The 12,983-nt window shown below is 34.5% G+C and overlaps 1 protein-coding gene across 2 annotated transcripts in view; it reads right to left on the reverse strand.

Annotated features, from left to right (window-relative positions):
- The window catches only part of GALNT13 (polypeptide N-acetylgalactosaminyltransferase 13), a 539,320-nt gene that overhangs the window by 511,469 nt on the left and 14,868 nt on the right, over window positions 1-12,983 (reverse strand). The window lies entirely within an intron of this gene.

The following is a 12,983-nucleotide window of genomic DNA, read 5'->3' on the forward strand; positions in this document are numbered from 1 at the left end:
AAAAATATTCTTTAAAAATAAAGCTAAAAAATTAATTAATTAATAAAAATAAAGCTGTTAAGATTCGTGTGGTGCAAACATACTATTTTTATCTAGTATGCCAGTGACATTCTGGACTAACTGTACTCAAAAGGAAATTTCTAGAAATGTTATCTTTTCGTGAATCCATCATTACCCAGTGGATGTGATGACTATACTTACTGTCTTGTCTCACATTGTCTATCCCGCCACCCCTCCAGCTATCAATCACGAAGCATCTAGCGGAGGTGATTCTGCGTGTATGTGTGAGGACGCAGGATGCCACTCATAATACCAGGGACACTCTGGAATTTCTCTCCATTGCTCCCTCTTGTGACTTCCAGTTCTACTATCAGGCTACTCACCTCTGCAGGGCAAACTGAAAACAAAGCTATGGGCCGGCAAGTAAAAGGTTGAAGTTCTCATGCTGGCGTAGCCACTTACCAGACACACGTGCTCTCAAGACATATAATGTCCCATCCTTACATTCTTCATCTCTTAAAAAGGTAGCAATGCCATTTTGCAACTTTTTTTTAAGATTTTATTTATTCATTCATGAGAAACAGAGAGAGAGAGAGAGAGAGAGAGGCAGAGACACAGGTGGAGGGAGAAGCAGGCTCCACGCAGGGAGCCCGACGCGGGACCGACCCTGAGTCCTCGGGATCACACCTTGGGCCTGAAGGCGGGGCTAAACCGCTGAGCCACCCGGGTTGCCCCCGTTTTGCAACTTTTGTGCTAATATTTAACTCAAGCAAGAATAATAATTCTAGTTGGTAAAGACTGTATGTTGAACAAGATATTTATGTAGTCCCAAAGTATCTCCCTGGGAATTTTTTTTTTTAAAGATTGATTTTATGGATTGGTTAATTGACTGGGGAGAGGGGGAACACCAGGGGAGGGGCAGAGGGAATCTCCTGCAGACTACTCTGAGCACAGAGCCCGATGCAGGGGTTGATCTCATGACCCTGAGATCATGACCTCAGCTGAAACCAAGAGTCCGATACTTAACCAATTGAGCCACCCAGGCACCCCTCTCCCTGGGAATTCTTAGCTTTTGCTTTATAACAAACCATTGCCAAACTTCATGGTTTAAAATAATAAAACATCTATAATTTCTCAAGATTCTATGAGTTATCTTTGTAATTTTCTCCCCTGGCTGGCTTAGTTTGGGCTGGATAGTCTAGAAGGGCCTCACTCACTTGTCTGCTGGTTGTGCAGGGCTTAGCTGGGATGGCTCATCTTTGTTCAATCTGCTGTCACCCTTCAGTAGGCTAGCCTTGTTTTCTTGAGTAAAGGTACTTTCAAAGTTCCAAAAAGCAACAATGGAGTGCAAACTCCAAGGTAGAGCACTTCCCAAGATAATGCTGACAGAAATCTGTCAATGTCCCATTAGCTCAAGGATATTATGTGTACAAGCCCAGATTCAAAGGATCGAGTAACACATTCCATGTTTTCACGGGAAGAACTACAAAATCATACAGCAAAGAAGAATACATACACAAACGGGAAGCATTTGAAGCCATTTTTGTAATCTGCCAGAGATTCATAATTACCAGGGGATTAAAAAAATCCTTGTAGGCAATGAATCTAGTAGTAGACATCATCTTAACCAAGTGATCAAGGTTAAAATCACCAATGACATCATGAGCCTTATGATGTGATGCACAAAAAAGTACACAATGTATTGCTTAGTATTTCAGACAAAAAAAAAAAAGCAGAATCGGTTGTAACCATGAAGAAAGCAAAAGATAAATACAAATTGAAGAAAATGCAACAAAACATCTTGTCTGTACCTTTCAAAAATATGATTGTGATGAAAGTCAAAGGCTGGAGAACTATCCCACACTACAAGGGATTAAAGAGATGTGAGTCTGAAGCAATTGGATATTGGAGTCCTAATCCAGAATTGGATATTGAACTGGAAAAAAAATAGATTATTGGGACAATTGGCAAGATATGAATAAAGTCCATAATATCCAATCTATAGATCTTATTTATGTTAAATTGCAATTTATTTTAAATCAACATTAAATGTTCTAATTTTAATAATTTTACTATAGCTACTGTAATAAGTAAGAAGGGTAAGAAGGAGATGGTAGCTACATTTTATTCAGGATCATTCGGAAAAGCTATAGAGAGAATGATTAAGGATATGGAACCAAATTTTAACGGTTGGTAAATTTGAAAAAGAGTACCGGGGAATTTTTTTGTGGCAATTTTGCAACATTTTTAAATTTTGAATTTATTTAAAAAATGAGAGGAGAGGGACACCTGAGTGGCTCAGTGGTTGAGCATCTGCCTTCAGCCCAGGGCGTGATCCGGGAGTCCTGGGATCAGGTCCCATACCGGGCTCCCTGCTTCTCCCTCTGCCTGTGTCTTTGCCTCTCTCTGTGTGTCTCTCATGAATAAATAAAATCTTTTGAAAAATAAAATAAAAAATGAGAGGAGAAACGATCTTTGCTTATCTTACAAGAAAAATAAATGCAATTATTTATGTGACTGAGTGTTGAAAGTAATAAAAATTTATATTGTACTTTTTTCAATTAGAAAGCTAGGAATTTATCTTTAATCAGTGAAGAGTTATTGAAGATTTTTTTTAGATAAATGGGATGACCAATATTGCATAAGTAATCATCTATAAAGCATAAAGTCATTTAGATGGAGAATATACTAAAGACAGAAATTCAGCAGGTACAATTGATCAACATGTGATTAACTGAGGCCCAAATGGAAAGCAAAAAGTATATTATCTAAATAGATAGATAGATAGAAGGAGGGAGGGAGGGAGGGAAGAGGAGAGAGACATTGCTGAAGTTAAATTGTTAGGTCTTGAAAAATTATTAGCAATGAGAGTGAAGGACAGAAGTGTTACATTACTGTGAGAGTTTAAAATAGGCTGAGTAGGAGAATGGAGATGCCATTAATAAGAAATGCAGGAAGCAACAATTCTGTTTTCTAAAACAAAAATCTAAAAATAATTCTTACAAATTATAATACATCAGTGGACTCTCATTGTTTTTAGGAAATAGTCTAAAAGCCCTAACAAGTCTTACAAGAATCTCTCTAATCTGTATATACCCTGATTATCTCCTCAGTGTGATACAATGACTTAAGCACTGGGGTAGGTACTGAAAGGTAAGGAGGAACATAAAGAATGCCCTCATGAAACCTAAAGAGTCTAGCCCTTTATCTAGTGAATATGTTGAATGTTTACACCATGCTCTGAGAATACAACGGTGAGCAAAAAGATAAAGTCTCTACCTTCATGAATGCTATGTTTTAGTGTAATATGTCCTAAACAAAAAGCAAATACATACTTATGTCAGATGATAATAAATTCTCAGAAGAAAATTGAAACAGGCTAAGAGCCGAGCCTTCCAGCTAGTGTACCACAAATGGTTAACAGATAGCCCATGATATATTGACCACTTCAACCATCAGAAGTGTTCAAGTAAGGTGGCTTCAAGTTGCCAGAGCTCATAGACAGGTAGCCTCTGGTCAGAAGAAGCTTATTTAGGGCTCTTTGTAGGATGGCCTGAACAAGCGGAATCTGAGTGTGTCCCATTCCTCTTGAAGGTGACATAGAAAAAAGTTTCTACGTCTGAACATCTGCCTCAGAATTCAGCTACAGACCCAGTGGCCTGCAAGGACTCATGAAATGGTTTGAAGATATTTATTTTAGTGGCCAAGAGACACTGCATGTAGTTTAAAATATAGCCCATTGCAGATAGGGGAGCAAGGAGCCTGGGCAGGAAATTCCAGTGAGCATAGCTTTAGTTAATGACCAAAGTTCTAGCAACATAAATATAGAATAATTCTGTGCCATATGCTGATTTGTTATTTTTGTGATAGCCATGTCAGCTGCAGATTGACTGCTCTCATAATGCCTGAGTATTTTTCAAATACCATGTAACTAACTGACAAATATTTTGTCATAAAAATAAAGGTATAAAATCTTTTATACCTACTTTATGCAAACATTTTCTCACCCTTGATGATAATTATTATATCATCATTTAAAATGTCATAATCAGGAAACATAGCTATTTCAAATATAAAACCTGTTATTAAAAAGTTCATTTCATGGAGGTAAGATCTCATTAAAATATTTTTAAAGATTTTATTTGGAAGTCTTACATGAATCACTAGACCTTATCTTCTTTAATATATTACTTTTATAATAATTTAATATGTGGGAAAGATAATTAATTTTTAACCAAGCTCCATACTTCTATACTCACATTTGCTCTAGTTTATCTCATGATTCATAAAGCCCTGGATCTTTCTTAGCATCTAACAGTTTTAAATTTACATTTTTCCATATTTGTGTGATTTGTCCGTTTTCACCAATATACAATGGGATGCACCAGAGTAAAGTATAGGTTTATATGGCAGCAATGGAGGTGCAAAATTGTAGCTTCACTCTAAGCATAGTACCTATTGTAAACTTCAGTTAAATAAGTCAATTAATCCAATCATTTATTAACCAATGGCTGAATCTCATGCGTAAACCTATCCTCTTTTTCATTTTTCCTTTCCCCACTAGCTTTTTTTCTTTGTTTGTTCTGAATTCTTTGTTGGGCAATAATCATTAGTGCCAAAGAATTAGAGGAAATGGGGTGACTGGATGGCTAAGTCACTTAAGTGCCAGACTCTTGGTTTTGCTCAGGTCCTGATCTCGAAGTCGTGAGATCCAGCCCCTCATAGGGCCCCACACTCAGCACAGTCTGCTTGCTCCTCTCCCTGCCCGCGCTCTCTCTCTCTTTCAAAAAAAAAAAAAAAAAAAGGAAAAGAAAAAAGAAAGGAAACAACTAATTTCAGCCCACGGCAATCTTCAGCACCACGGAGAGCGACACGCGCGCCCCCTCCAAGCCAACCTTGCCTCCATGCCAGCCTATTTAGCATACACTGGCAAGCATGAATAAATGGGTAGAAAGTAGGACAATATGTAAAAAAACTATGCTACTATTCAGCATTCATAAACAAAGATATGTAAATAAATGGACAACAGAACAATGTGGCAAAGCGCTGTCATTCACATAAAGGAAGGTGGTTTTCCTGTCACTTAGCATCTCCATATCTCCATTAAATCAAGACGCAAATATGAAGCAAATGTTGAACACCATCGGAGTTCAAAGCATAAGGCAACGACATAGCCACTATCTCAAAAAGTTTTTTACTTATGTATACCATATGGATATATATCTCTTTTTAGAAGATAGATTCCTGGAAAGCAGGAGCTGTATCACTGATTCCCATGGCTCAATATAGCATTTGGCACATAATAGTCATTTATTTATTAAATATATACATTAAAATACATCATCCAGTAAATAACATTTCACTTGCATATTAAAGTTCACGAATAATCTGTTATATTGGCAAAACTATGTACACATTTCAGAATCTAGTAATCTTCACTTAAAATTTGAATATGAATGTTTATCAAAAATATTTACACAGTAGGTAAACTTTATTGGTTTTCATGTTTTAAAACTATATTTAAAATATCACCTTCTTGTAATGAAGGATTTTCCAGTGTTTTAATTACTTGTTTGAAGGTTTACTCATAACTTCAATGCACTAAAAAATGTAATAACCATAAAATCCTTTAGTCAACAAATAGCTACTATAACCCTCTCCCCGTCGATGCACAAATGTAATAGTCATTGTCTCATAGAGTCAGAGGAAGTAAGATATAAGGAACAAAGAAATATATCAAAGCCACTTTTTAAATTCTAACATTGAAAAAGACTCCCAGATCCATATTAAATTTTCTTACTCAATCTTATCCAATTCAAAGAAAATTATTTATGTTGCCAAACAATGTACAAAATTTGTGTGTACTGGACAAGACAATTTTAAAAAGGCAAACTCATAATTATTCAATGTTCAACAAGGAACAGGAAGTAGAAATTAAGTGGAGTGTCACAAATTTTGGTGTTTAACTAAATATCTCATTAGAATTTGGATGAAAAGGAAAGAAACTGTTTCACTTTAAATCCATCTCCATTGCCAAATTGATGTGAAAAGGCAATTGCCTCAACATCAAAGGATAGAAGTATGACTATCGCTTACAGGGAAAAGATGACTACAACTAATAAGAATTTTCAAAATTTAAGTAAATAAAAAGAAGATATTTTTATTTTGAAAGAATAGAAGCTGATATTATACTAAAGATTAAATATAAAAAGAGAACATGCTATGAAGATTTTTCATTAGCCTGAAATGAACATGCTGTTAAGATTCATTCATTAGCCTGAAATGCATAACAAATCATTAAATCAGAAATAAGTAATAATTATATTATGATATATACAAAAGAAACACATATAACATATATACATATTATATCTACATAATTCCTTTGAAAAGTAGAAAACATTTTATAAATGTAAAGTATAATAACAAGTGTAGAAGTAAAACTTAGCAGATTATTAAAAACAAGAAAAATGATGAAACAAGAGGCATCATAATTCTAAACTCAATAGACAGCATTAAGGAAGACTCGTTAGAGTATGTAGCAGTGTTTTGAAGTAATATTGCCTTAGAAGAGTCATTAGTATCATATAAAAGCAATCAAGTTTATTACCCATAAAGTCATTAATGATATATACTCTGAGAAGAATTCCATAAACATGGAAATTGGCTTTTCATAATTTATATTCTAAGATTTTAGCAATTACTCAAATTTGTAAAGAAAACAGAATTAAAAGTACTTAAGCATATCTTTTCCCAAGCAATATACAAAAAAACAATTCTCAAAAGTCTTTCCAGACTTCCGGTTATATCAATTTAGCTGACATCTTTGTATTGCTTCTCTGAACAGAGGCCACTATATATATATACATGTGTGTGTATGTATATATGTCTATATACGTGAGTATATGCATGTGTGTATTTGTGTGAAAATATGAACTGTAATACAATTCGTTTTCATGAAGTGAATTCGCAGAGTTATCTGTAACTGTTTTAAGTTTCTTGAATGTGAAAAATTAATTTTTATAGCTACCTCTCATTAAACATACAATGGGATTCTATGCATTTGGCATAGAGGTATTATATTGACTTTCAAGGATTCCTCAGTAATCCATGGTGAGTGATTTTCAGAGTGATTAAAATTTTAAAATAATATTTCCCTCACAAACACAAATCTGCAAAATATGTCAATTTCCAGTAATTAGATTTAAGATTTTGATAGTAAACCTAGTGCCATGCCTGGCCTCTAGGCACTTACTAAAGGAAGGAAAGCACAGCAAAAGTTAACTATATTAGAATCAGCTTTTCAAAAGTGGTGGGTATTTCTGCTTCCATTTTCATTACAAATTATACTATTAGTAAATGTAAAGTCACACTCATATTTACTCATTGATCCAGACAAAGTCGTGTGTGTTTTTCATCTACATATTATCATCCTTGTTAGACTCAGGGGGCCCAAACAGTTTGCAGGCTTTGAACCAAAACAAACATGGATTAAATGGCCAGTTCTGTAACTTAGCAGCTATGTAACCTTAGGAATGTACCTCTTTGAGAAGTAGTCACATTTGTGGTAAATAAGTATTAATATTAGTACAATAAAAGAATTTTTGAGAAATAAACGACGCAGTATATATACTTGACTCATCCTAGACACTCAATAAGTGAAACTATTTTTGTGTTCCCTGTACTGTGAATGCTATTGCTAATTTTTAGACAATTGGGCTTTAAGGTGAACCCAGGAAGATTTCATTTCCTCTGCAATGGGGACAACTTAGGAAAAGGAATCAAGGTGATCCACACCATTTGGCTATATATCAAAAAGCGTCTCACTGTTTTCCCCTTCCCAAAATCTCTAAACTCAATAATAGTCCTAACTTATAATCAAAATAAGCATTTGTACTAAGAATAGTCTCCTAGACCTAATTACTCCCTATCATAGGCACAGCCATGCATGCTCACATAAGCACACAGATTCCCACATTGAAATGTAAGTTCCATGAGCTTTGTCTGCTTTAGCCATAGAATTACCCCAGTTGACAGAACTAAGTGCCTGCCACTTAATAAGGAACAAATAAATAGCATGGATCATCTTATTCTTCTCTCAATTATCCCTACATATGGGGAAAAAATGGCTTTTTATCAGTCTCTTCGTGACCAGCCTTTTAAATAGCCTTCTCTCTAAATAGGCAATGAATGCTATTTTCTGTGAAGATCATCTTGCCAACAACCACCTGCTGAATCCTCCATAAACTTTGCATAAAGGAGAAGAGGATAGAACAACTGGTTGTTCAACAAAGTAGCTCAATCCCATATTCCTAGTTTGGCCTGAACTTTGCTTAGCCAACTCTAGCAGCTACGAAGATGTCCTAAACTGCCTAAGATGTGACAAATGTAGGAAGCTCTTAAGAAAGAAACAGGTATAGAAGTATGATCTGTTTCTCAGGACTCAAAAACACGTTGATAACTCCAACATTTTCAAATTCAGAACTTTTCCTTATAAAACATAATAGGAGATGATTTCCATTTTACCACAATATTTTGCCTTTTGCCAGTCCAATTTCCAGAGTTTCAGAAGAAAGTAAAAAATCCCTGAATAAATTAATGTACTGGCGTGTAATTTACTCCCCATTATTGAGAAGTAGATAATCTAGGACTTTTCTTCCTACCTTTTTATCTACCTTCAAACTATTGAGTTTTTATTATCAGTGCCAATGGAAAAAGGAACTAGTTTTATACATACGAATTATGAACTTCATCTGTAATATACCATCTACAGAACTATCTAAATAGAATTCTAAGCCAATTATTCTATTAATACTGAACAGTATTGCCGCATTTACTACAAGGCTTTTTGCAAGGTCTTCCATTAGAAAGTAAAGTGATGAATTCTAGATTTTAAAATAAATATATACTCTTTAAATAGAAATTTATATAGATATTTCAATAACATTTAGAAAATGTTCCCAAATTTGCATTGTATAGTCACTATCCGTGGTCCAGAACCAATCTATGTTGCTTCTCTTCTTCTATCTTAGTGTTTAGCAAAAGCTGGACAGTGTTTTGTTTATCTATTTCTTCTGTCAAGTACTAACCTCTCATATTTTGAGATAAGTATCAAAGAAAAATGTTGTCAAAAATAGCTCATTGGGGGATAAAAGAGCGCTAGTCAGTTTCTTCTGTTTCTCAATTTGTCATATTTTAAGACTTGGTACAGGAAAATGAAAACTGATACCAAAAGATGTAGAATAAGTAAGGAGAGACATCAAGCCAGAATCTAGCTGGAGACTTGTCAGATTATGAAAAATAGACATAGCTACAAAGAACAGTCATGAGGGTTAGTAGCAGTATTCTAGTGACATAATGACTCTAGTAAAAAAAATCTGTGAATATAAATTTTTTAAATGTGTGTCTTCACATGCCAAACAACAAAGCCCAACAAAAGAAACTGATCCAATATTAGAAAATCAGGTTGTTTATCATTAACAAAACCTTGATATCTGGCTTATCTTAAAAATTAGAAGAGAGAAAAAATTGAACCCACCTATTAAATGCAAAATGGAGCTAATTCACTGGACCAAGCAGCTATTATTTCTCACATGGATATTAGAATAACCTCCTTTCTCTAGCCTTGTTTTCCTCAAATCTATTCTCAATGATGCAGTTAAACTGCTTTTAACCCAAATTAGACCCCACATCACTATTCTGCTCAAAACTCTGCCCACCTTCACAGCTCATGCAGTGCAGAGTCCTTATGGTGGCCTGTCTTTCTGACCCTTTACCATTCTGCTCTAGTCATAATGGTTTTTTTTCCCTATTTTTATAGTTCAGGCATAATTATACTCCAGGGCCTTTACATTTCCTGTCCCCTCTGCCTATAATGACTTTACCCGCTGAGAGTTCCATCTTGCTCTCTTGCTTCCTTCAAGTTTTGACTTAAATGTCATGTTTTCCGTGAAAACTAACCACCTGTACCACTGACACCCTTTTCTCCCTGCCTAGTTGACTGTCCTCCATGGTTAACACCACATATAAATTTTACTTACATATATTATGCTGTGTCCCTCTTATATCATCAGCAACTTTAGATCATGTATCTTTGTATATTTTACTTCTTGCTATATTCCCTGACTTAAGAACCATACCTTACATATAGCTCATACTCTATACATTGCTTTTAATGAATAAGTGATGGTGTATGATTTACCCTACTTTGCTAATGAGGAACCTAGAAGTTAGACATATATAACTTGTCTAAGATCACACCTAAAAAAATAAAAAGCCAACATTCAAACCTTGGCACTTTGATACCAAGACTCAATATCCTAAATCTTCAGGTTGCAATATCAAAAAGAGGTATGTGCTTTTCAAAGAAGCAGAAAAAAAAAACATTTTTGTGTGGAGGTACAGAATGTTGCTATGTGAATAAATATGCTAGTTCTATCTCTTTTTTTTTTTTTGGTATTATCTGTCTGACTTCTGTAAAAATAAGAGATCATGACCCTTGATTTAAGTAGTGAAAATAGAGAACAAACCAGTGTTTTTACTTGTATTTTGGCCCTATTGTTTTTCTCACAACTGCCCACCTAGCCGTCCTGCTCTATTTTCCCTTGATTTGAGTTAGTCAATACTACAGGGATATTTGTCTGAAATTGCAGCGACTTCTATTTTTCCTCCTTTGAAATATGAATACCTTTTGAAGCATAACTTAAAGTTCAAAAATTACATGTACGTAGCTCTGTGAATTTAACAAAGTGAATATATCCTGTACCAGGGTTATACAGGTAAGTATATAACAACCAGCTGCCCCACCTCAAAACCAAACAAAAAGCACCTTGAAAACAACATAATTTCCATGGCATAAATACCCCCCAGCATGGCCAATTTCAAGCTACCAACTTGATATCAAACAGCTTGCAAACTTAAACATTTAACAATCAATGCTTGCAACCTGATATCATAAAACTCAAGGCACCGTATCACATTTTCTACCTAATTGCTATTTCCCTCTTCACCTCAGGTAACCAGTATCCTGACTCCCAACATCTATTTTTGAACTTAATATAAAGGAGCAATGCACACTCCTTTGCATATGGTTTCTTTTTCTCAACTTTGTGCTTATGAAAGATATCCATGTGTTGCAAGTAGTGGTAAACCATTCATTTTCAGTGCAGTATAGTATTCTATATTATGGTATAATTTATATCTTCTTCAGAGTTGGCAAACATTTGGTTTGTTTGTAATCATTTTTATTTGGTTACTGTATAGTATTGCCATGAAAATCCTCATGCATGTCCTTTGGTGAACATGTGTATGCATTTTTGCCATGTAGTACTTACTCATCATACCTTCTTCCTAGGAGAAGAATTATTGGATCAGAGGATAGATATATCAGGTTTATTAGAAACTGCCAAAAATGGCCCAAAGTGATGGAATGAATTTACACCACTGTTTAAATTCTAGTTTCCACCACTGTGGAAATTCTAGTTTCTCCACATCTTCTTCTAGGCAAGGGATTTTCAGTGTTTTTAAATGTATGCATTCTGGTGGATATACGTCATTTGGATTTAAATCTATTTCCCAGAGGGTTGATGAGATTGAGCACATTTTTATATGTTTAGTGAACCATTTGGACATTCCCTTTTGTGAAGTGGTCAGCTTAAGTCTTAGGTTTATTTTTCTTTAGGTTACATGGTTGATTTGTAGTTCTTTATATATTCCAAGTGCCAGACCTTTGTTGAGTACAGGTACTAAAAATATCAGAGACTTACATTTTAATGCTCTTAATGGCATTCTTTAATAATGAGAAGTCCTTTGTTTTAAAATAATCTAATATATCTAATATATATATATATATATATATATATATATATATATATATATATGTCATCTACCTAGCTTTCTAACTACCTATCCATCCACCACAGCTTTGAGATACAATTCACACACCTTTCAATTCACTCATTTAAAGTGTGTAACTCAATGGTTTTTAGTATATTGATGGAGTTGTGGAACTATCATCATGCAAATTCTAGAACATTTCATCACCATCCAAATAACCCCCATATTTTTTTTCAGTGACTCCCATTTTCCACCAATTCTCACCAGCCTTAGATAACCACACATCTTCCTTCTGTCCCTCCATATTCTTCATTTTACATATAAACTGAATGGTCTTTTGTGGCAGGTTTATTTCATTTACCATAATGTTTTCAAGGTTCATCCATGTGGTATTTTGAATCAGTGCTTTATTCTTTTTTTAAAGCTGAATGATATTCAATTGTACAGATATGCTACTTTTTTATTCATGCATTCATTCAACATTTGTGTTGGTTTCCACTTTTTGACTATTATGAATAATGCTGCTAGGAATATTCACATACAAGTTTTCATGTGGACATATGGTTTCCTTTCTCTTGTGTATATACCTAGAAGTGAAAATTCTGAGCCATATAGTAACTTCATGTTTAACATTTTGAGGAATTGCCAGACTGTTTTCCAAAGCAGCTGCATCATTTTACAGTCCCACCAGCAATGTATGAGGGTTACAGTTTCTCCATATCCTTGACAATACGAGTTATTATGTTCTTTTGATTATAGCCATCATAGTGGGTGTGAAGTGGTATCTTTCTGTGTCTTTGATTTGCATTTCTCTGGTGACTAATGAGGTTGAACATTTTTTCATGTATTTATTGGCATTTGTAATCTTCTTTGAAGGAATGTCTGTTAAGGGCCCTTGTCCATTTATTGTTTATTTTTCCTTTGTCCATTTGAATCAGATTATTGTTCTTTTTATTATTGAGTTCTAAGAGTTCATGAAAGACATTTAATGTTTAAAGCATTCTGTTTAAGAATCCTCTCCCTACTCCTAGGTCATGAAGATATTCTCTGATTTTAAATTCTAGATTCATTACTGATTTACCTTTGACATCTGGATCTGTAATATGTTGGCGCTAATTTTTATGTAATGGTGGAGGTCAAGATTAAAT

The sequence above is a fragment of the Nyctereutes procyonoides genome, unplaced genomic scaffold, assembly GCF_905146905.1.
Source record: "Nyctereutes procyonoides isolate TBG_1078 unplaced genomic scaffold, NYPRO_anot_genome, whole genome shotgun sequence".
Classification (NCBI taxonomy): Eukaryota; Metazoa; Chordata; class Mammalia; order Carnivora; family Canidae; genus Nyctereutes; species Nyctereutes procyonoides.